Raw genomic sequence first — 26,354 nt, 5'->3', positions numbered from 1 at the left:
CATTAAAGCAACAGTTCATTTAAAAGAAACAACTTGGAAAGAAGCTTACACTGGAAGCAATAAGTAAATTATATCAAATACTGTATGAGCTTTGATGCAACATCAGTCAAGCATTAAAGCCACCTAGGGCTATTCTGGTGAAAAACCCATGCGAGAAGTTCTGCATAGAAGTTAGCAAATGAATAGAGATTTTGCTAGCATAATATTATACACCTTTTTTTCTAAAGAGGTGGTTTTTAGAAGGCAAAGTGTCTGAATTGCATCAAGTAAGCGTACACAAGAGGTTAACTTGCTTTTGTTGTATGAATGTTACGTTTCACCTTGTGGATGGATCCAGATCTGTGTCTGGAGTTTGGTTTGACTGTTGTGTGTCAGAAGACACAAGCTGTTTTGGCAGGATGAAGATGGAGAATAAATTTGAGCTCAAGAAAAACTGGCTTGTGCTGGTTGGCAAACAGACAATGTGTTCTCAGGAATGGAGTGCAGAGAAAACCTTTTCCCGAGCTCTGATAATAGTGATAAATTGTAGGGTAGTTGAAAAACGGGGAAAAAAATTTTTTTTTGGGGGGGGGGATTAAAAAATGAACCAAAGTTTTTCTGTAACATTTTTATTACTTTAAATATATCATTTCTAACTAGGTAAGAAAAATATTCTTTAAAAGTTTGATTTTATTTTAACTTTGAGGGGAAAACACCTGAAATTGAAAACACTGAAAATGTTACAATCAGCCTTATTAGCTTCCTTTTTCAAAAAGTCTTTTGTATGCCTATGTCAAAGTGCACTATAAACAGCAAGTCACTAAACCCCACATCTGTACATAGGATAAAGTATCAGCTTTCTCAGATGGGGAAGCAAATGGCATTGAGCCATTTGAACAAAGAACAACTTTCTCAAGACCGTACAGTCAGTCAGCAATAAAACCTAGGTTTCGTAATTGTTGAGTCCTTGCTTTAACTGCTGTGCAGAGATTCAGTCAAAGGCTAACCTCATTTTTCAAGGGTTATATTGGAAAACACTATTCATTTCTCTTAAAACTTTATCTGGTGCCTGTGTACTACGTATGGTGCACAAAATGCAGAGTCAGAAGGTAATTTATAATGAAGCCCAGGTCCTAGACACAGAACTTGAAAGTTCCCATCCTGGCAATGCCTTTGTGTCCAACCTCGTGCAGATGACTCACTGAAACCAACCCATGCCGCAGTCTCCAAAAGCATCAGATTGAGTTAATAATTCTTCGCAGTCTCAGAGGCTACATGACATTGCACTGACTCTCTATTGGAATATTTAGCGAGAGAACTGTATGGTACATACCATTTTCATATTGCTTCTGCTGGGCTCCATTTGTAGTGGACTGAAGAGATGGGAGGAGAATCCCTGCCTGTGAAAAAGTGAGGTTCAATCCATTTGCTCCTGGGTTAAACACATCCCTGCTTTTGCTTTGACAGACAGGAAGGATCTGACTTTGGGGTACCAGTCTGTGCATGGAGATCCAAGGGAGAAGGAGCTGTGCTTGCTTAACTCACCAATCAAAAATAATCATGAAAATGCAAAATGACTACATTAGTCACCACCATGACAATGTGCTTGTCTACCCATATGTGCATGGTGGAGTAGTTAAATAAAATGCTTAAGGGAATGCGCCTGAAATTGGTATTTGATACTAAAAGCACGGATGAACAAGAAATGCACAGATAAATGGATTCCTTTTGCCTTTGTTCTAGGAGTCCAACTAATAATAGCAATAGCAGACGGTATTTTTTTCACTGCAGGAGGCATCCATTTGGTTCTTATTGCTAGTAACAGTTCTTAGGTGTTTTTTGTTGTTATATTTTTTCTAATCCTATTTGAGTACCTGTTTTTGATGAGATTAATGGCTCAGAATCTCTGAGACACTTACTTAAGATGCAGGAAAAAGGATGTATCTGCCAGACACATCTGTGCTTCGCAGTCTAAAATTGCCTCCTGTTGTGAGAGAGAAAGAGAGAAAGAAGTGGCTCAAGTACACTTCAGCTGCTAACGAGCTGCTTTGTAACCTTGCCCCTGGCATTTACTAGTTGCCATTTAAAAGGCAACTTTTACTGAGCTGTTATTGGGCTGTGTTTTGATATTTCCTATTCTAAATGCAGCTGTCAAGGACTGCATGGTATTAGAACTCTCATTTTTTCTTAAATGGTGCTTCATCTGCAATAAAACAATTCTATCCATTTAGGTCTGTTACAACTGCACTGGAAACCTTTCTGATAGCAAACTCTTTTCCAAGTTGTCTAATTCATATTTGAGTTTATTTCCCCTAGAAGGGAGACACTGACAGCACTGACTAAAAACAAGCATTGTGTCAGGCAGGTATTCTGGTGGGCTTGCTCTCCTCCAGTCACATATCATAAGTCTGAATGGAAGGCACAGAGAAATGGAGATGTTTTCACCTAATTGTGCATGGTGATTTGTTGAATGGCTGTTACCTGCATTTTGAAGAACTGGTTCTGATGGCTCACAGGGTCTCCTGGAATCCCATGCTCCTAAAACAAATTATGAAAACAAAGTATGACAAAGCTCTGCAATGGACAAATATACAGTGAAGCCAAACTGCACAATGTCTAATTCCTGCTAAAATCTATAATGGCTGAAGATGTAAAAGTTCCTAGAGATCTGGACCCAACTGCCAGAGTATGAAAAGGAAACTTATTGTGAGGGGCCTGCTGTAGCAACATTTGTTTCATCAGCTCCCAACCCATGTCTTTCAGACTGCCAACTGCAAAAACTCAGAAAGAATCTTTATAATGTTTATTTCACAATGCTCTGCATATGCAGAGGGTTGTGAAACAGGAGGGTCAGGAGATTCTTGTTTTTTCCAGCTGTTTTCAGACTGAAAATAGATGTCACTGCTGTGCCTGCAGTGCAGAGTAGGGTTTCCTGGCTAGCTCAGATAGCAACATCTGTCTAGCCTCAGCAGTATGGCACTAGAGTTGCAGTAGAAGCATATGCAAAATTAGGTGTTGCTCTCTTGATGAATGTTTGTTTTGACCACCTACCAGAGACACTGGCAGTAGATCATCAGGACATCCTCTGGCCACAGTTGCATCTGCAGTAATGTGCAGGATTTGCAAAGAGCTTGTCCAGCTACCATAGGGAGCTTATTCTGATGAAGTGGTCCATTCAATCCTTTGCAGTGAGAAGGCACAGTTTATTAAGGCTGCACTGAACTCAAAGTTTACAGCAGAAAAAAAAGCCAAGTGTCAGACCTCTAGTGCTACTGGACCACTACTTATAATTTAGAACCAACAAATGTACTAAATAGCCTGGAATATGTTTTTTCTCTTCTTATGGTCAGACCTTCACAACCCTCTGTGATGAGAAGGGAGTGGGTTTCCCCAACCAGGTCAGTGCAAATACAGTGGCTGACACTTCATGCTATTCTCTCTGTACAATAAATCATCCTAAAATGCACTGGTGCTGCCCTCTGAGCATGTTTTCTGTGTACTCCAACAGAGCTGCCAGACTATTTGCAGAGCATACTGATTAAAGCTCAGTAATTCAGCATATCATGCCTAGATACATGACTGTATTTGAAACAGAATAATAAAATAGGCTCAGCTGCATTTGTTTTTAATGGAGCCTAATGAATTTGATCTGGCCACAGATATGTGCAGTCAACACAAAACCAAAACAGGATCTAAATTGTTGAAGAATCCAAATCACTGAAGAAGAGGAAAGGAATCCTGTTAACAAAGAGGGAGAAGGTGGAGAAAATGCAAAGGGGAAGCGACAGATACAGCTTTACAGTGAACCCTACTAGCGGATGAGCTGGCCCATACAATGCTAGAAGCCAGTGCAACAAAGCTTTGATTAGAGTGCTTAATTAAACACTAGCCCAATAGCAGGGCAGGTAGCTCTTGTAGCTGTCTAGAAACACCCTGAAACAGTAGGACAGTCAGGCAGACTATCCTAGCCTAGCACCAGTTCTCTTGTAAATCAAAGTGCAGCAGTTCGTTTCCCACTTCAGGATTTTCAGTATCTATATGTTGATCAGCTATTCAGCTCATACAACCTCCTAGTCATTTCAGGATGTGGATCCAGTCAGAACAGAGCAACACAGCATATCAAAATACAAATTAAAAACTTCTGGAGTGGGCAACACAGTATCTCCCCTCTCCCCCCCCCACACTTTTAGTTGGAAGTTACAAGTAACTTTTTTCCCCCCGAAGAGACCAAATTTTGTAGAAGTTGACTTATACTTGGCAAATGTTTTGCCTTCCTCCAAGCAGTGTTTTTTTCAACTACATTTTTTGTTGATCACAAAAATACCAGCAAGGAATTGTAAATGCATCAGTTTTCTGGGTGGCTAAATACAGTCTGCCAAGCTCCAGCATTTTGATCATGTAGGATGAAGAAGAGTTTAAGAGGTCGCTGGACAATCAGCAAGGAACAAACCTTGCAAGTTTTCTGAGCACAAACCGCCCATTGTAGTCAGCAGGAGACCAAGTGCTTCCAGGGTACATTCTAAGTGGGTTGGAAGGGGAAGAGTGGGAAACTTTCTTTTTTTGGATAAATACAATTTCCCCTTTTACATTTGTAATACAACAGGGGTAATTGAATTGGATGGGTGCTCTGGTTTTCTCCATAATAATCCAATTCCTGCACTGGGAAAAACTACAGGCTTTAGGCCTCATAGTTAGTCCCCTTGGAAACCAGATTATTGCCTTTTAAAATAGAGCACTCCAATTATGCTCTAAGTAGTTTCGATTATTGTGCTTACCCACATAGCAACAAAAGATGTATTATCCACGGTATCAAGTACAGTTTAGCTTCATCATTAACAGAACCTGGCAGATCTGTCTGTATGAAGGACTCGCGCAATAGCCTCCTTCAGCAACATTTTTAAACAATCTGGGCACAGTGATGAGCAATATATCCAGTACATTAATATTGTACAGCAAGATTTGATTTTAGGCCACATTTCAAAGGTCTCGTATTCTCAGCAGTCATTTGCAACTAGTATTCAGCCTGCTGCTTTAAAGACCTAAATGTTGAAAGAGGGTAGAAAGAATTCACCTGATATTAGGACACAGATCTCCACAATCATTTAGGTTCATAATGCCCACTAATTTCAGAATGACTTGGGTATTTCAAGAAAACAGATGTCAGAGACATTTTCAGAGATTTTCAACATGAACAGAGACAGATGAGCACTGTTCAGGTAGGGAGTTGCTCTACCTTAGGAGACTAGTTTTGATTTTCAGTGCTCACAGGTATAGTGTGTGTAAGCAGGCTACAGCAATTGAAAGATGCATGGGATTTTATTTCATTTTTAATCTTTAAATATCAGGCAGCAGTTACATATAGCAAGCTTTGCCTGCTTATGTATCCACCCTTGGAGTTACTGGTGGAGAAACTAATAATTCCTCCCAATAGTGACATTTTAGATAATAAAAAATGCTTTATTCAGTGTTTGCTCACACATTGTGAGGCATCTAAGTAGGTATTGGAAGTACGTAAGTAGTCACTACTTATGTAGCTTGCAGTGGTATTCATTATGCTACGCACTACAGAAAGAGATGGAAAATATAGCCCTTGCCTCAGAGACTGACAATCTAATGTCTAAACATTTCTGTCTTTGTGCTTTTTGGAACAATAACGTAAATGCTAATATTGAACATGTACAATTTTATCATTCATGGGAAGCCTTTCAGTCTTCCAGGTAAAATGTACTTTTGTTAAAGGTGTTTTGTCTTCCTTTGGAAGATTGTTTTGAGATCAAGTGAAGCACCAGAGGTAGAATCAGCTGTGTTTACAGGAGCATAACTCTCTGCTTTTCTTTCTTTGATTGGTCGGTTAAAAGCATCTAGTCTGCATTGCTACAGCCAAGGTAATACTACATTATTAATAAAAAACCCACTAGGTTGCATTAAGCTGCAGTCTGTTATGTCTGGGCCAGTAGGGAGTGAAGTCTAAGCCGTGCTTTGGCGTTCCTGTTCCTTCCCTCTCCATTTACAGCCATACTCCTGCAAGGGTTGTGGTAACTTCAGTGATGCTGTCACAAAGCTATTGTGCTGCTGTTGAAGTTGTGGTGTGAATAAGCCAGCCTGGGCGTGGGAAAAGGAAGGAGAGTTCCTCAGTTACTAAAAACTGAGTCCTGAAAACTTCCTCCAGAGCCTGCTAGGCTTGTTAAGGGAAAGAAGACATCAGCTGTTCATCTCGAGGGATATGCACACGTAACAAGTGTCTTTCTCTTTGGGGTACTTACTTCTGGTAAGATACAATCACACAGCTCTGACTGCTGTCAGCAGTAAAGCATGCTCCTTTGGTCCCCTGAAATCTTTTTACTATTGACTTTCTGTGGTGAACAAGACTGCGTATAGCTCAATGGGCTGCTCTCACGAAAGCTTTTGATTTGTACAGAATACACTGCTTCCCTGTTCTGTCATTTTCCTATTCAGAGGTTGATTAACTTGTCTGATTGCTTGTCTGACCCTGTTGGTCCTCATCTCTTCCAGGTGAACTGCCATAGCTGCTGTGTTAAAACAGCTAGCTAATCCCCACCAAAAGAGCTCAATTAGAGAAATGCGGTTAAAATGGCAACTGCAGAAGTGAGAGAGAACGTGTTTGTGTGCGAATATGACATTATACATCAGAGGCCTGCAAAAGACTGAGGTGATAATTGCCTGTCTAAAAAACTAGCAAATATTTTAATGCAGCCTGTGCCCTCATGTGGCACTGCCTGCCTCTTTCGGTGACAAGTATTGCTCATTGATTTGTTTCAGCCATATACCCTTGGCTTGTTTCTTATAGTCATTTGAAACCTAGCTAATATGAGAAGGAGGGGGCAGTTTATTACAATAAGCCAAGTTATCTACAAGGAATACCTGGGTATTCTGCTAACTGAATTTGGTGCACTCTTTCTGTCCTTGCACTGCTCCTGAAAGTGGTTTGTGTTGCTTTTAAAAGTTTGATGATCTTATTTTCCTTCAGCTGTGTTGTTTTTCTTATGTTCCTTTCTACTGTTTTTCAAGGCAGTGTAGATGTCCCCAGGGTAATTGTGGTATGTCCGGAGGTGCTGGCTGTTGGATTCTTTCCCTTCACTTACTGCTGAAAATCCCTGCCTATATTTCTGAAACTATTTTCCTCTATGCACATTTGCAACATACATTTTTGCCCAATAGACAACTTCAGAGAGGTGTCTTGGTTTTTTGGAGCATATTAAATGGCACTGAGACGGAATGTGTATTTTGAGACAAAAAAAGTGATTTCCATTAAATTATTGTCCTTTAAGGATGGCGAGGGCAAAATAGTTTTAAGTAGGGCGATGAAAATACAGTGTATCCTAGGGATAATAGCTGTTCTTCATTATTAAACAAAATATTCTGCCTTCTAAATCTTCACATAGGAAAGCACCATCTGCAGTCAGGATTTTAATAGTATTTAAGTCAGTTTAGCCCAAGGAGGAAATTTTAGATTTTTGATTATAGTCTTTTCAGTGGTTGCTGGCTTGAAGTCTCTTTTTTTAAGATGCCCATATTCACTTCTTTGCTGAATCCCCTAGTTGTTTCCTCTTCTCTAGGTAGAACATGTACTGTTAGCTTGTGTCGTATGGGCCCTATTATCCAAATTTACTTCTTAACCTATAAGCCACAATACTTTCCAAGGCTCTTGCTACATGCTTGAATTCTCTTCTTTTTTTCTCTCAGAAGGAGAATGGATGAACTGGATATATCCTAGATAGTGTGGGACACAAAAGAAGTCCTTGATAGCTTTAGGAAGATTACATTTTCTTCTATGTTTGCTAAGGGTGGAATTCTTTTGAATGGATGTAGGTCTTCCATTCAGCATTCACTCATGATGTTGCCTGAGTACACTGCAGCAGGAAAAGAACAGAGAGAGATGTGTAATTTTCTCATGCTTGTTGGCCATAAGTCCATTTTTGGTATTAAGATTGGAGGATGTATGTGGCTAAGCAGACACACAAGGATAACTTTAGGTCGTTTAGTCAAATACACTGAAAATGCTGACTGGCCCAGAGCAAACAATTTTTAACTACATTAATACTAAAAAGGTAGATGTATGCACAAATTACTACCGAACACAAATTGTTTCAGCAAGCCCCACTCCTCATTAAAATTCAATTTTTAAAAGCATCTTTTTTGTTTCAAAAGAATGTTTTACTTAGAAATGTAAAATGTAGGGAAAAAAGAACAAAAAAGCTATAGAAAACATATGATTATAGATCAAATATAAGGATTTTAAACACAAACCGCTTTTGGAGAAACGGAAAAACAAAAAAAGACTGTTTCAGGTCAACTTAAAATTCATTTATTTCCATCTTTTCTGTTCAACCACAGTACCACTTCCTGCAATGAAACAGCAGAATGGAGAAATCTTCACTAGTGTAGCATGAAAATATTTGAGAGAGCTTGAAACAATTTATCGCAAGCACTGAAAGCAATCTAACCATGTCAGAATGGATCTCTATTCCTGCTAATTTACGCTACTCCTTTTTACCCAGCTAAACTCATTTAAAGTTTGCCTAGGTGTTTTTATATCATATTGCAGGCTGTTGTGTAAACATTCCATATATCAGGTGCAAATTGCTTTGGATCGGTTGATTTCAAGATCAAAAAATGTTTGCTCGTCCTTCTGTTTTAGGTAATCAAACAGCCTCTTCTTTTCTCCCGCAGCATGCAAAGAATTTGATCCATTTCCAAGAGTTTCCCGATTCCTGTTAAGGCTACTTCTAATTAATTCTCCTTTTCATCTTAGCCTGTCAGTTCAATACTCTGAGCATGGTGAGAGACTTTTATGAAATGTCTAACACATTTAGTTTTCTAAGTCTAAATATGTCCTGAAAAAACTACAAAAAGAAAAGCCTTTCATATCCAATATTTTGGTTTACCTCCAGGTGAGCTATTTCATAGACTCACATATACCTAGTAGGCATTGCTTTAGCCCTTTCACTCCTATTGCCCTCTTTGCAGTTTGATATCTGTTACATATAAATGATTAAAAAAAACAGAAACATTTTTATACTTCAAGTTAAAATAATGTGGGGACACAGAACAGGACAACAGCTTGATGAATGAGGTAATACAAGCTGTTCCCAAAATCTCAAATGCAGTTGATGCCAGGGAAAATAGTACAACTGTGTACCTACGTTGTGCATTATTTTCAAGGTTCAAAGGCATATTTCTTTCTAAAGATTTACCTGAGTGTCTCAAATATATGGCATTAGAAAAGTTGCTCTCTGTGAGAGTCATTTATATGGGGAGACATTTTCATACTGTGTATTTATTGTTGTCTGCAATTCCCCTTTGACTTCTACAAGCTTCAACTTGGAAATCTATTTTCATTTTAAAAAAATTCTACCCTTGAACAAGTGTTGCCTGATGCTGTCTTGTTTTGTGGCTAAGAAAGTAATTGATAAACTGTGTAAATACCTCTCCAGTCTTATTTACCATCATGGAAACCATGCACAAGGAGAAAAAAGACAGCAAGAATGAAAACTGAAGCCAAAGACTTTGAGTTCTAAAGACTGTTTCTGAACTTGCATTTCAAAAGGTGGATGGACTCAAGGATAACTGTATGAAGCTGGAAATTATTTGGAATGGAGAGTCTATTTTCTAAGAAGACAGGATAAAAACGGAGTATTTCCCTTTCTGAATTATGTAAGTGAGGGATGATGGAAACTCTCCAGTTGTGCTGTTGAAGAGTTAACTCAGTCTCAGTGACACAAGTAAATCATGCGATTTGACAGGTTGCTCTGCTCAGGTAAACACCATCCCTCCTTCACCTCCTTGTTAAGTACATTGGGACATGGAACTTGCCCCTTCCATGTCAGCTCCTACCAGGTGCTGAGTCAAAGAGGCAGAGTTGGAGGAGACTTCAAGGAGCAGGCTGGTCTGGCCTCCTCACAAGTTAATGTCTGTTAAATTTAGGTCACCAGGTTCATCTAGGTCTTAAATACACCTGGCAAAGAAGATTCCAAGAGCTTCCAAGGCAAGCTGCTCTCGTGCTTCACTGTATTGCTGCTAGAAAGTCTATTTTCCTAGCACCCGACCTGAATCTTGTTTCAGTTTAAGTGCTTTGTTTCTTGCACTGTCTGAAATGAAAATAAAGGACAGATTCCTTTTGCAGCAATGTTTTATGCACATTGAAGGCATTGTTATGTTGCCCTTTCATTTTCCCATCTCCAGGGCAAACAGCCCCAGATTATTCAGTCTTCCCACCAAGTCCTGAACTGTATTCATTCACTCAAGACTTTTCCCAGTTGCATGTATTTCTTCAAGTATTTGTATTTGTGGCTGCAAATTTACATTGACATGTTAGATAGAAACTTCAGATAGAAATGAGCCTCATCTGAAAAATATCTGCATTTGGATGCAGAGTTTGGAGGAGATGCAGTCTAAGGCTCTGGTTCTGTCTCTCTCTGTATGACATCTATACTATACATCTAGCGTTTGTGGGAGCATTAATTTCTTCTTGCAGAAGAAATTGCATCTAGCCAAAGACAGCTTATGTATTTAAGGAGAAAAATCTTGCGCTACACAACATTCCAGTTGTTCTTCTGGTTGTTACTAGCTCCAGCAATGTGAACTTTATGCCCTCCTTCTCATCTCAGCAGTTTCAAGAAAATGTCAGAGATTTTGATTTTATAATCCCCAAAGGGCACTACTAGGTAGAATGTCTTTTGGAATAAAGGGGATAAATTTCATTTTTGCAAGTTTAAGGTGTTAAGTGGTTCACCTGTGGGAAATAAGTGTACCACTCCTCATGTTGCTTTAATGAAGGTTCTCCTTCCCAAGAACCTGAGATTCTTCGTGGAATTTGTTTTGCAATATTGACTTACTTACCTAGGCTTGCAAGGAGCTTTTAGCTCTGCCACAAAAATCACATTAACTGCTTCACTGCTGCCCAGTGTGAAGTGATGTTTCCCCATGCAGAAAGTAATGTACAGCTTTTAGTGCAACAACAGCTGCAAGCAGGTAAATCACAGCAAGTGGCACCAGTTTTATAAGGCTGAGCGAATTCTTGCTGAGTGTGTGTAAACTGCCATGTTTGGCCACCTCAGAACACATCATCTCTGGCTTCATAAAGCATCAGCACATCCTCCCTCATGCAGCGAACACATGCTTCCCTTAAAGTGCCTGGAAGTCTCCAGGTACAGGAGGAGATCAGCTGAGGTGCGGCACACTCTCTCTTATTCTCCATCTTGAGTAGGGGCACCAGAACTTCTTCCCTGCTATATCAATCTCTGAGGGATTTTTGCAGACGGTGTAATTTACAGCAGCTGGCAAACAGAGCTGAGTTTGGCCAGGTAACTGGCTCTGCAGGCTGCTATCCAGGAAAGCTCGAAGACCTGTTACTTACTGACCTTCTCGAACCTGCCTTCCTGAACTGCGCTGCTTGTCCTTAGTTACTGATTTTGGCTATCAGATCAATTCCCACGTTTTCCAGTGATACATTGCTATTGCAAATGAAAAATATACCGACTAGACAGAGCATCTATTATACTTCCGCTCAATACTCTCTGTAACAAGATTGATGACTCCTTCAACTCCCAGTCCTGCTGCTCGAGAAGTCAATATATTCATTGCTGCCAATATGAACAGGAGCAATTCCCTATTTCGATGAGCACAAACCCCACAAACACTCATCCCTGTATTCCCCAATGCCCAGCAGGCCCTTGACCTTGCTGGCTGCCACATACCTATAACTATGGACAGAGTTGGTGCCCTCTAAAAGGGAGGAAAATCAACACGATCGCAAAGCTGTGGCCAACAGGATGTTGCCAGTGGATTCAGGTAACTAGCAGACTGAAGCAAACAGAGTGCTGTGCTGTGCCTGTTTGTGCCTGCACTGAGCTCACCTAACTTATCTGTTAATTGCTTTGACCTTTTTGTTTACTTCCTGCTCAGGAATCTCAGCATTTGTCGCACTAAAAATGACTTCTGGATTGCAGCATTGAGCAAACATTGACTTAACCTTTTCCATTACTCTGTGTCAATATTTCCAGTCTATTCATATGCATGTTCTAATGCACTGGATAAACCAGGATTGTGTTTGAAGCTAATGTTTTTTTATTTATCTGGAGGTATCGCATTATGCAGGCACGCAAAGTGCCCACATGAATGTCTTTAATAAAAAGCTTAACCCTTATCAAACAAAGAATAAATACTCAAGGAGTGCCAGGTCAGAACAGTTCCAGTTTAGAAAGCCTCTCCCTTCCTCATCAGCGCGCTCCTCCTCTCAGCATGCTCTCACTCTGCAGAATCTGTTATAACCCATAGCACTGGCTGCAGACAATGCACAAGCTCTGCTTGTTCCCCGCTGCAGCAAGCCAGCAAACAGGAAAAGCGAGATATTTTAAATGACTTATGTTTAAGCCTCAGCCTTCACCATAGGGTTGCACAATTAAATGATTGCTCAAAGCGCATCCTAAAATTGATCATTAAGCATTCCAGGAAAGCTAACATGCAGCACTGAAGGGTGCCATCAAAACTATAGTGTTCAGGCCCTTAGAGCAGCATTTTGCAAGAGTTATGTGATTGGTGAGCAGAATGAAAAATTAAAGCCATTTAGAAATATTTAATTTTATATTTGATATGACAAAAACAATTATTTAATTGCTGATACACAGCATGTCTCTCTATTTTGCCAAATACTGCATTTCTAACTTACTATGTGTTAGATATTATATTTCTCAAAGGGTCATTTCATAAAGTACTTTGGAGATGCTTGCATCCAAAGGAGACTTTGTAAAAACAAACTTTTATCCCATTTGTTTATCTGAAAGCCAGCCAAGCTAGGTAAGAGATAAAGAGCTGTTTATGCATTGGCTGCCTTACTGCCATTTTTGAATAATACTTTCCTTAAAGTATTCAGAAGTTCGCCACAGTTCAAATTAATAGTGTATTTCAAAGTAATACTTCTTTCTCATGGAAGACAATAAGATTTTTTCCTGTTTGTAAATACATAGTTCTCTCCCATGCAGTGTTTGTCCAGTTATCCTTTTCTATCAGCCTTTAAGTTCCATGCTATTTCATTATCATGTTTTTCTTTTTTTTAATGGGTTGCTGTTCACTTTTTTTTGTATTTTGTTAACTTCTGCAGCGGAGCAGGTATACCGCCCCTTCCCAAAGCCAGAGGTGAACATATGAGTGTGTGAGAAAGAAGTGAAAAGAGAAAAATCATTAAACAGAAAAACTTTGTTTTCAGACTTCCATTTACAGTGGGGAAACAAGTGGAAGGCGTTGGGGGATGATTTTTCACAAAGTTTTATTTTACCAAATGTATATAGTTCCTAGGTCTCTATTTGGATTTGAAGAGATTCCTAGCTTTACCCGCTGCTCCCCTACTGAAAAAGTAAACTCCATGTTCACACAGGCAGGAGCTGAATCTCTTTCTATGATCAGATAGCATCTAGTTCACTACAGGTGACAGCAAGCAGTATTTGGGCCATAGTTCGTGTCCACCTACCTGCAAATTAAATAGATTCAGCACCTTAGATCAGTGCAAACAGATAATTTTAGTAGTTAGTGTAGAAATTTATTGTTATTCTTTTTTATTGTTGGCTCCCAGAAAAGGAAGGCAACTGTGTCCTTTAGATTTTTTAAAAATCTTTTTTTCCACATAATCAAAAATATTTTATTCTGTGCCCTAGTTATGAGTGTTGAAATAAAATGAGTTTAGATCTGAAGCAGAATGTGTTTGAACCTGCCCTGAGTAGAGATTTGGATTTGGCTTGTGAGCTCAGGGGTGCTAGGTGATCAATGTAAAGAGCATGTTAGAGTATTTTTGCAGTTTCTTTGACTGAGCAAGAAGCATCTTTCTTGGGCCCTAAACCAATTCTCATAAAGTCTCATTCAACCTGAAAAGCATTTGGGACCCTAAAGTAGGACAGCTCTTTGGTAAGGGTGATGCAAGTTGAAACTGGAAGCCATTCAAGAGGAGAAACCAGACACTAAGAGTAGGTCCTTACTCAGACAGCCAATTGAGGAAGTTTAAATGTAGCTTCCCTTTGCTTAAAAAGTAAAACACATGAATCAGCTCTTTTACTTAAATCTTCCAGCCTTCTCTGAGAAACGATATCTTTTTCAATGAGCCTCAGACATTCCCATTTGACTCAGGTTAATGCATTTGGTCTCTATAGAAACAGCAGCAGATCCCACATGTAACTTGGAAAGGTCACCTCACTTTTGCACAAAAGCTTGCATTGTCTCTTCCTTCTGTTCTGTAAAACAGCAGTAAAAGGAAGCAAAAGGCAATGCACCGCACTCATCCAAAGTCTCAGAGCTCCTCTCCACTTGCAAACGCTGGTGAAAGACCAGGCCCTTCAGTGCTTGTGCTTGCTGACCATCATGGGTCAAAAGGAAGCACGAGCTTTTAAATACAAACTAAATGATACCACTGAATTGGCAGGAAATTCAGACTGCTTTTAACTCTCTGGGAGCCAACAAAGCTAATGAGCTGTACCATTTCCAAATGGGATCTTGGTAACACCATCAGAGCTTGTGTACATACAGAGTTGAGCAAGTTTGCCTTAAAGCATAATTCAAAATGGATTTAATTAAACAAAAGTAAAAATAATATGGAAAGTTAAATAGATATCAGGCAGGCTTATGTCAATTTGATTTAGGGAGAGGTTTAAATTAAACCACAATAATCAACTCTTAAACACAGCAGGGCTGTCTCTTATCCAGGGTTTTCTACTGCTTTAGCTGTATTGGTTTAAAAAACAATTGAAGTTAAAAGCAATCTGTAAATCAGTTCCAACCTCACCATCACATCTGCTAATACATATGGTAAGAGTTTTGGGATGTGGCAATCAATGAGGGGCAGAGAAGAATTGGTAGAATGCTGAAAGGTAATAGAAACCTATCGGTAGATAAAGCAAGCCCTTTCACAGGATAAAGGAGTACCAAAAAGAAAAGTTTCCTGAACTTCCCAAATGATTTGAGTGCATTTTTCTTTTTTTATATTTAAGTGTCCCATTACATAATCTTTAATGCTAGGAGTATTGTTCTTTGGGGAAGAAATGTAGGTGAGAGAGTTTTGCTTTATTCGCAGAGACGTTTCATAAATGAGTCCTATGAAAGTGAAGTGGTGATTAGTCAGGAAGGTAATTCCAGGCCACAGCCACAGCCAGACAGTCCTAGGGCAGCATAGCCAGCCTACTGCTCCCACTCACATTCCTTTTTGTGGTTTCTGGAGCACAGAATACATGCAAATGCAGTTCATATTCTTTCACACTGCCTCCTTTAGTCAGCTGCCTTCTACACTGTGGTATACAAGGAAAGAATAGAGATTTACTGCTTACACGTGCTTTCATTGGATACATCAAGTATATAGTTGATACTGAATACATTCCCTTTTTACTTCTCCTCACAACGGAAATTGTAGGAAAGGCTGTGAACTGGCATTCTACCCTATGGTTACTGTCAAATAACATCTCTATTACAGTTTGAATTTTGCAAGAATCTCAGAAAAGCGATACTGCTTTCAGTCAGTTTTGAAACCAAACCAAACTAGACTAGCTCTGTAGAAAAATAAACAGTAACAATAAACTAGGCAAACCCAGCATATACCTGGGTCTGTTTTGCTAGGCTTTCCCAGAAAATGTGGTTCCCTTCAAGTGCAGAGCTCAGTATTTTATGGATGAGAATGGTGTGCTCTGCCTGGGCAAGAGCACTTGCCAGTGCTGCCACTGCCTGGGCCCTCTGGGGTCAGACAGAGACTCCTTTTTATGGTCTGGGCATAAAATAGGTCTCCTGATTTATACGTAAAAGATTAATGACAAGATTAGTTCTGGATTTGATAATAAGTCAGACCTTTCCTGTGTAAAATTCTGGTAACTATATACTAACGGCAAGTCACTAAGATTTATTACATACCCAGATGAACGAGCAGTTACATGCAGACAGCACCACTCTTGGGACCAGGGCACGCTGCAAGTGAGTCCAGCTGATGCTTATCTTCAGCTCCTATTAAATTATCTGTCATGTCTGTAGACTGTGCTACACTAATCTTACTTTGCATTTCTAACCAACTTTCTTGTAAAAGGATGCTGCTGGAGTCTGGCCAGCCAAATCCTTTCAAAAGGAATTTGCTTAGAAGTCTATAGTCACTGTGTAAATTAGTTCACAATTTACTTCAAACCTGTTTATGTCTTAATGAAGCCTGTTTATATGGATGCAGAAAATGTCAGAGACTATATCTCAACTTTTGGGGGCAAAGAGCAGGCTCCCTCACTGCTAGCTACAGAGAGCAACAAATTGGACTCAAATTCCACAGAGACTGTCTCCAATTATAAGTTTGTATGGTACCAGTTCCAAGTGGTCCCAGCTTCAGGTGAGACTTTTAGGTGCCACTGTAGCACATAATATCATAAATCAAAACAATACAGACAGGCTTCAGAAGTGGAGTTTTTAAAGGGGTATACTCTAGAACCAGGTTTTGTGCACTGTTTCCATTACTTTCATAAAACTTGAAGGTATGCATCTCTAAGGGCCAACTTTATAACTAAATAGAGCAACACCTGTTTTTTTAATAGTAGATACTACAGTGCAAAATTGTACTATGTACGTGTAAGAAACATTTGTCTAATCCAGAATTGGGGAGTCAACCCCAATTGTTTTTTCATTCAGTACTCTACTAAAAGAAGCATAAGAAATACTTTGGAAGGTACTTTGAAGACTGAGCTTCACCATCACAATAAAATTCCTGTCATTATACAGAATATTCTCTTACGTTCATATATGAGAAACTGCTCCGTTATTGAACAGGTGCCATCTTTTTTTTCTAATTAAAAAAGAGAAGCATGCCAGTGCCCCAGCAAACAAATGCGCTGTATGTGCCTATGCTGAGATCTCCATCATAGTAGTTCTTTTCCTGCTTATCTAAAGCTGATACCCTTTGAGACACAATTTTTTTGCCCCAGATGTTGATAGGTTGGAAGTAATCAGTCTTCGTGTAACAGAGACAGTCCCCAAATTATCCTGAAATCCAGCTCTTCTCCAAGCACTGTGTTCCAAGTCAGAAAGATTTTACTACTCTTCAAGAAGCTTCCTGAACAATGGATAGTAAATAACTACTCTCATCTGCTGAAGATTTAGTGGGAAAGAGGAAAGGATCCATGCCAGCTTTGTCTACAAGACATTAGCCAATGTATTCAGAGTGTCTGCAATAAATTTTTAACCTTTTCCAGCTTCCCTGGGTACTGGCAAGTATTCAAAAATATCAGCACCCTCATCTCAAGGCTTCGCTATGCAAACCAAAATGAATGAGATGTTTAGCAAAGCATTGATAGATACATCTTAGCATTCCTTGCTATCAGACAAATAGACTACCTCTCTCTGTGAGGCAAAAGTTTAATGGTAAGGGAATACCTGATCTTATTACGAGCCAGAATTTCCAAATAATTTTGTTTTTATTTAAAATTAATACCCATGGAAGGGAGTGGTGACTGAGGCAGGTTTATTGAACATCAACTGGCTTGTGAGCATAGCACTAACACTGCCACAGAGTTGCCTGGCTGTATTCTCTTTCTCAGGTTTTGAAAATGGTTGTGGTTTTTGTGTGCATGTCAGAACACAGTGCTTTGCTGGGTGCCCAGATCAGTTCTGAAATAAACTGGTGGAAGTGGTGTCATCATGCTGCATGGTATTCTGACCAGGCTTGCTTGCAGAAAAACATTGTCACCAAGCGAGTGAGTGCCAATGGATCATGTTGTATAACAATCTATTAGATGCTGCAAAGAGTTTAAATATCCTACAATAAACTTAAGCTTTTACACTGCAGAAGGTGTTGCTTTCTTTGACCCCAACAGGGAGACGTGACATAAGAGGAACTAGCTTGACAGTGTGGGAGCTTGAAATACTCCATGCTGTCACTTGAAGAGGTAAGGCAGAAATCCTCCTTGCACTACATTTTGTCGGAATGTCTTGACCACCTCCAAAAAGGACAGGAGGGCTATGGTCCTCTTTAACTATTTGTCTTTGGGCTCAGGGCTGCTGAAAATGATAGTGCGTGAAAGGAATTTTGTTACATAAGTGACTAGTTGCTCACCAAGAACTGGACTTGGATCACCAACTTGATATGTATGTGACATGAGAGCTAACAGGGCAAGAAGAAATTTTGCTAATTGAAAAAGCTTAACGTGAAACATAGAAAATGCAGGAAGAAAGAGGTCACTCCTGGAAGCTGTCAGTGTTGCCCAAAGTAGAAACATTAGGAATATAGATCAGACTACCTAAGACTGACTGAGACTCATAGGCCAGAGAGGGTTAGAAATCTGTATAATTATAACCTAAGCATGGCACAGTTTCAAACTCTGAGCAGGATCTGAGTTCTGGAAATGGTCGCATAAAACCTAGTATAGTCATCTCTAAATAAATTTCGGACATGTAAGAAACCTTCAAAGGCTGGGTCTGAGTCCTGACTTTACTGTTTGTGCTAACCTCCATCAGTACCTTTTTGTGCATGGATTTGTTTTAGACCCTTTGTAAGTAACAAGTATTTTTTTAAGCTTTCAGGATGAAAGGTGCTGTATTAGAACTTTTCAAATCTAAATTGCTGGTCAGGTTACTATTTCATTAACACATAGCAGGAGGAAACCTCAAAGAGCTCCAACTATCTCTTTGAGGCTTTAGTCCTTCAAAGAAAATGTTAAACTTCAAGCAGTGTGTTTAGATAAACACATGCTTGCAAGTATCTGCCTGAATGTGGGTCTAACTCACTGCACTATGATGACTATTGCAAAGGATGCAGGATGTGATTGTTTGGCACTGCAATAGTCTGCAAGAATCTTTTCCTCATAAAGCCATTCCTGCCTCTAGCTATTGGCAAGGGAAAGTCAGTCTTTGAGTTCCCTAAATTCAAACTCCACATCTCTGCACGGCAGTGTCCACTCCCGAAAAGGCATAAAGAGGGAAGAAGGATCAGCTGCCTCAGATTAAATGTTAATACAATGTACAGCTGGCCAAAACAGACCTGCAGAGATTTGGATCGTAGGAAGTCTGAAGTAGGAAACTGGGGTCTTCACGGGTGAAAAATTTACACTGATGTCACTGAGGCATATTTTAAATAAATTAGTATTAAACATATATACTATAAAATTCAACATATAAATGCAATTCCACCCGTAATTTCTCTCTTTGTCATATTTTGTGCTTTGTCTCACTGTCAAGAGAGCCCAGCTGTACTTGCAAATTAGTGTTAATTTTGCAATGCAGCTGTCATATGCAATGGGTCAGACTAATGAAAGGGTTTTTAATAAAAATTGAAATGAATTAAATCATAGTCTCACAAGTAATTTTTCTACAAGAAGAACTAAATACTAATAGCCCCTTTATAATCCTCAGGGAATTCAGCATTCCGATATCGTGTCAGTCACCTTATTTGCATTTTGTTGAATTTTGTGAATTATTCAGCATTCAGTTGTGGATCCTTCAGTCAGTACAGTGTATACTGTGAATGCATATTACTAACAGTTCAGCAATCAGTATTCTGCATTCATAACATAGAAGGAATTAACTGATTTCATGTGCTTATGACATTCAGCATGAAATATCTGAAAGATATTAGTGTAGGTAACATCACTGTATGCATACATAGTAGCATGTATCCAGATAATAAAAATTTCAGTAGAACATAAAGACTGCTAGACTCAGTATAGTTCTTGATCTGTAACAAACTAGCCAAAGTTTAATAACATTTATGTTCCTTTTAATAGAGTCTCATTAAAGAATGTATTTTCTACAGCCTTTTGTCTCTCATTCCCCAGGCAGAAATCCTGCAAACACTTTGATATGTGCTTGACTTTCAGCATCCAAGTAATCCCAGAGGAGACTGTGACTATTCATATCCTTAAACACAGGGACATACTTAAGTGTCTGCAGGATAGAGAACTTAAACCCTTCTCCTGCAAAGAGCTCATAATAACCCCCTGAAATGGCCAAAACCACAGAGTATAGCAGAAATGTGCCCTTAAGAATGGAAAAGCTATAAAGCCAGCTTTAGTCTTGATATGTGCAAGTTCTTCTGAAATGAATGGCAACATTGTATGTTCACCAGCGAAGAAAGGATTTCTGTCATTGATTCCTATGGTAGTCCTTGGGGTGAGATACATTTTGTCAGTCATCTTTGTGCATGCAAGTCCAGAATACAAAAATTATTATCTAGTTAAGATTAATTTCAGATCTAATCTGTCTGTTTTCCACATTGTAAAATTCCCTGGATGCTTCTTGTTTTTGTCTCTGTGTAATCAGATTATTATTTGAAGTTCCATCCATCACAAATGATTTGCCCTATAATGCATTAAATTGGTGTGATGTATAATTGTCTAATGTCTTATGATGCTTCTTTCCCCAGTGCTTCTTCAGTCATTAAATCAGTGTCTTGATGTGAAAATGTTAGACAAAGTAACACTTAGTGTAGTTGCTAGCAACTTGTAGGCAAATAAGGAGAGACTCCTAAAATATGAATTGACAAATGAGATGTAGTTTTACCCAGTGCCAGAAATGTTGCTGCAGTCTGTCATACTTCTCAATTAATTTTTTGCACCTTTGAATTATTTCTCCTTGCACACCCCCCCCCCCCCCGCCCCCCGCTAAAGCCCCCGGTCTGTTCAAATCTGGTATCTTGCTAGCATCACTGGGGTCTTCTTAGCATTCACTGTCAGCCACTGATTGATTTTCATTATCAATATTCTACTGCAAAATATACAAAACATACCTAAAAAAATACCTGCATCATGTGAATGATGTTAATGGAAAGCCAAGCGCTGGGCCTGAAACTTCCAGTTAAAATAATGATTCTGTGTCGTGCCCTGATGGCTGTCAGATTAGCTGAGATAGATAGCAGTATGAAACAGTGTCAAGCAATACAGGTATGGAAGCCTTCCCTCAACTATGTTTGAAGTTTCATGAGTTTCATTCTAGCTAGAGTGGAACAGAGTAGTGAACTTCAGTGGAGCTACCTGTCATTTTTTACAGCTGGTTTGTCTATAGCACTATAAGCCATAATTTGCTCATGCCCAGTATTGGTAAAATAAGAAGTAGCACCATTCATACTTGCTGAGCCCAAATAACTGCAGAACCGAGCTAGGTTATTGTGCTAACTAGGGGCCTGAGTTGCCTTTTAATGAGATTCTTACTACTGATCCACAAAAACAGGGCTCTGTTGAAGGACTACAGCGTCATTTTCATTTTAAGGCTTGTATTAAATGAAGTAGAAGGGTCAATATAACACCCAAATTTTGCATTTCCAGCAGCACAGAATAACATAAGGTGTATGCGAAATGAGTCATAAGAAATGTCTTCTCTTTCTGTAGAAATAAACTGTGGAACTCACTGCCATAACACATTGCAGAGATCAAGAATTTAGCAGGATTAAAAACCAGATGGGGATGTGGCTTACCCAGACATCCACTAGTGTCATAAATAATGATAGCAAATTTAAATTTAATCCTCCAGCTTCAGCATCTGACATGATATTTTACTTTTAGAGCTGAAATGGGAAAAGTACAATTATTTCATTTTCTGCAACATCCAGAACTGGCTAGAGTTAGAGGCAGGCTATAGAGTGAGCTAGAACATAGTTGGGCCTACTATTAAAAATGACTCCCAACCATTTTTCATGTTTTGTAAATCACATCATTTTACTGACACCACTGCCCAGTATGCTATTTTCAGAGGAGGCCCTATGATTTAGAAAGAGGCTTAATTCAGGATATTATTAACTGTGATTTTTTATTTTTGGTGCCTTCAGTGTGGTAAATGGCAGTAGCCAACTCAGAAATGCAGGTTGTTTTCCAGTCTATGCATTTTCTAGGCAGGGGCATAGTAGAAGAAGGGCCTGACCATCACTTTTGGCCGACAGGGAAGTCAAGTGGACTCTTGGCCTTAAGGGAACCAATGGGATTTTGCCACTGACTGTAAGGAGGCCATAGGTTCAATTTGAAAGTTAAGATTAAAGTTCGGGTCAAGTTCCTAGGAAACATCAGAATGACTGAAGCCATTTTGGTCTGTTGTGGATGCTTTTTGATGTGCTGATGGTTATGAGTGCATACATTTTTGGGGCTAAAAATAATCACACTGAGGAACACGGATATTGCGTATGACAACAGCATCCAGGAGCATTAACCTTTCAAAAAAGGCTAATGGTCCTCTCTCTTCACAGTCTATCAGCTGTATGCTAGAGCATGAGGCCAGGGTAGCTGAACATCTCGCTGGTTTTAATCTTGTTCTTTTATGTCATGAGCTAGAATGGAACAAAAATGTAAGTTGTCGCGATCTCATGCTTCACTCAATTGCTCTGGGTGGACTTTCTCTGAACTCTGCTAAAAATTGTCTTTAAAATAATTTATTATGTCCTTCAGAACTGGCATGCAACAAAGTCTTCCTGGAACTACAAAGCATTTTCACTTGAAATAAGAAATATTTGGGCGAAGTAAAGATGGTATTCTTTGCTTTGTGCAGCAGGGGAAAAGTTGGATACCTGCTCTTTGCCCCTGAGCTTAAGTTTCTCCTGTTTATTTGCTTTAGAGGCAGTAAGGATGCATGCAGCAAATCAACAAGGTCTTACATATGCTGAATATGAATTTATTCTTGTTTTAAAATGCCTCCAGTTTTCTTTCTGAATTCAAAGCAGCAGACAGTTCAAATGACTACATTCCTGCTGAAAAGAGCAATGAACTTCAGTCTACAAGAAACATTTACTTAGATGAGTGGTTTGAAGATATTACTGGTAATGGGAGTTTAGTTCTACAGATAAACTACTTCTTCCTTGAAGGATAAATATGTGGATTTTGTGGCTAATATTTTAATATATTTTTAATTCTTATTGCCAACCATGAGTATGAAAAGAAGCCACTTGTCTCTCTCTCTCTCTTTACACACATGCATTGCCATAGGAAGTCTTGACATTAGGACATGCCCTGTTGTTGTTGGTCAGTCTGAATCTGAACCAGCATCACTAACCTAACTGCTTACATTACCTCATTTGATCTCTCTGAGATACACTGAAATATACCCTGAAATCTACGGGCTTAACCAGGCTCAGAAAACATGGTGCAAGCACAGATTCTCCTAAAAGTATAATGCATCAAAGGACTGTTTCACTATGGTGTCCTTTAGACAGGATAAAGGCAAGCATTCCTTTAATTGAAGCATTTACTGTAGACCAAGGCAAAAAATACCAAACATTAAAGGAAAACCAAAATATAGGGTAATTGGTACATACTGGACAATTGGTTTGGGGTTGTTCAATATAAGCAATGTTACTGCACGCACGATTTTTCTTTTATAACTCATTTTGCTTGGAAAATGATGTGACCTCTCTTTTTTTTTTTTTCCTAACAGTTTGTGTCATTTCCACTGTTGGCTTTAAGTTTCAAGATTCCAATAAGCTGAGTACCCTGGACCTTACCTAATAAAACATTTCTGTACTTACCATGCAGAACTTGAGGCGCCAAGAGTTCTTGTAGAGGTCACATTTAAGTATTTTTGGTTTGGCATCCCAGGGTGCAATGGGTTGCAGAACTGAACTTCTTGTTTATCCATCTTGAAAACACTTTCAGGCCCTAAACTTTTGTGAAGTCATTTAAAATACTAGCACTATGAAACTTCCATTTAAATAATAATATTTAATTAACACTATTTATTTTTAAGGATAGGATATTTGCCAGAGCAATTTCACTGCCTGTTCAGGGATAACATCTGAGCCAGGCAAGAAACTCAACTGACAAGGCCATATCCATAAAAGAAGCCCTGTTAAAGGGGCATAATCTTACTTATCCTATATACTATGGCTGGGCACTGTTCATGGCTTTCCTAGGCAATTTTCAGCAGAAATCCTGTGCAATTATAACTCAGCTAGAGACTTTCCCTTCTGTTCAGCCTGTCGCTGTAACATGCTGCTAAAACACTTTGAGCCAGCAAATGAGGCAAGTCAAGCAGAAACCTCCATCCAGCTAAGGTTCTTCCAATTTATAGGAGCAAATGTTTTTCAAATGCCATTTTTTCTCTCCAGTATATGTATTCATAAGTGTTACCTGAATAAGTGCATTTCCTAACAATGACAACAGTAGTCTAATTTCTGGTCAACTTGTTTACTCCTATAGCAATAGCCCCAAAACTCTGTTGCTTTCCAAAAATGATAGAGAGTAAGCACTTTAAAGAACTCCTGTCAATTTTTATTGGGGTGGAAATGTGCTAAATGTAAGGACTTACAGTAGCATTGAAATCAAGTATTAAATAAACATTATGTTTTTATACAGCTGTGAATTTTGTAGCCAGCATACTTATGGATGGTAAATGTCTGTTTTTTCCACACATCACTCATGTAAGACTATCAAACCTTCATAGCGTGACAAAGACACCACTGAATCATGGCCATTCAACTAAAGAAGATATGAAAGAGTCCAATTCTTTATCTGTTGAAGTCCCAGGGGGATGTTTGCTACTGAGTTCAATAAGAGCAGTGCTAGCCTCTTTGATGCTTTCTTAGATATTGCTAATCTATATTTAAAACCTGTTTTTTATTTAAATTTGAAAATTAATTTGCTTTAACGTCTGTGTAAAATAGATTAGAGTTAATGAAGTCTGACCCCCTTATGGGTTAGCATGAGTGAAATAATTACTCTTCAGTAGCACAGAATATTTTGTACTGGACTTACAGGCTAGAGTTAATGATGAAAAGTCAAAGGAAGTTCAAGAAATACCAGCAGTCCTAAACTGCACTAGAAAACTTAGCTTGCAGTTTCTTTTTCCTGAACATTGAAAATGCGTGTGCTAGGCTTATTTTGTGTCATTGCTAATAATAATTACAGAAGATTACTTGACTAAACTGAATATAGAAATCTTCTAATTTGGAACTTGAAACTGATTACAGAAAAATTTAATTCCCAAGGATGTGATAAGGATGGTAATCTTTAAAATAATGCTAATTTAGCTGTCCTCACCTGGTCTAAATTTAAAGTGAACAAATGTCTTCCCTAATCCTTCCAGCACCTTTAGAAAGCTACCACTATTAGCTACAGGAGACTCTTACTATTTCAGGTGCATTCAGAAAGCTGAAGTCTCGTTTGACCTCAGCTGAAAAAGGATATTATGCCAATTCCAAATGCTGGCAGTGTAATTAACTGAAAGCACCTAAAAGGAAAATTCACTAGTAAAATTCAGGTAAGTTTTTTTTTTAACTGTTTCTTTTTTATCAGGAAAAATAAAATTCAGTAATACTTATATGAACCTCTAGTTCTTCAAAGGATGATACTCCCATTGATCTTCGATGCTAATGAATTTTCTTGTACACGTATTTTTCAGAGAGTGGACTCTCACCAATCCCCATTTGAACCTGCTGGCCTCCACATAGGAAAGACTGCCTTGACCTTTCGGAGGCTTCTCCTGGCTCTGTGACAGCTCCTTCTGTTTAATTCCTCAGGGCAATTTGGGAGACGTCAATTAGAAAGTTTTCCTCCAGTTATATTGCTTTGTTCTTCTTCTCAGAATGATTGCTTGCAGGAAAAATGAAATGTGGCTGCCTCATTTGATATATATCATAGCCTAATCCACACTCGTCTGGATCCCTGTGCTGTAGGATTACTTTCCAGTATGAAACTTGGGGAAATGAGAGGACACAGGTAAGCAATGATATAAATTTGGTCCAGCACGTACAGATCAGTTTACTCTGCAGCGAGTCCTGTTTCCTTCTAAGTAAGCTGATTCAGATTCTGATCACAGTGTCAAAATGTATCTTTATTGCCTTCAGTGAAAGGACTCTGTATTTATGCTGGTGAAAATGAGATCAGGTTCTGACCTGGTCTTTTTTTTTTTCTTGGCAGCAACTCTGCAAATTCAGCATGGGGGTCTGAGGAATAAGGTGGCCCTTTCCTAGATCATTATCTATAGTGAAGATTTTTTTAAACCAATTTTTTTCACATGCACAGCCTTTGCACAGCTCCAGTGGGGTGGCCATACATGAAGGGATGACCCATAACACCTGAGCTCTGCTCACAGCTCCTGTATCAGCTCTAGAATCAGGCCTGGGACCCTTTACCAAGCTGCCTGCATGCAGGCTGTTGCTCAGTCTGCAACAGAAGTAAAAGGAAAACAAGATTTTAGTGCTCGTGGGGAAGATGATGGAAAACAAAGTGGAAAATCACTTTGCAAATAGATTTGAAACTGGTGATACCCAGTTGCTAATCAGAAAAAGTCAGCAGGAATAAAGGTGGTGGGAAGTTTAGGCAAAACATACAGGAAAGAAATGCCAGTTAATTGAACCCAATGTGATTTAAACTGAGAAGTCCTTGACAAGTCAAAGACCAGCCTCCCACAGATCCACAGCAACCCACTGGAGACACCAGTGCTGC

The sequence above is a fragment of the Apteryx mantelli genome, chromosome 2, assembly GCF_036417845.1.
Source record: "Apteryx mantelli isolate bAptMan1 chromosome 2, bAptMan1.hap1, whole genome shotgun sequence".
Lineage (NCBI taxonomy): Eukaryota > Metazoa > Chordata > Aves > Apterygiformes > Apterygidae > Apteryx > Apteryx mantelli.
This window is presented reverse-complemented; position numbering follows the sequence as displayed.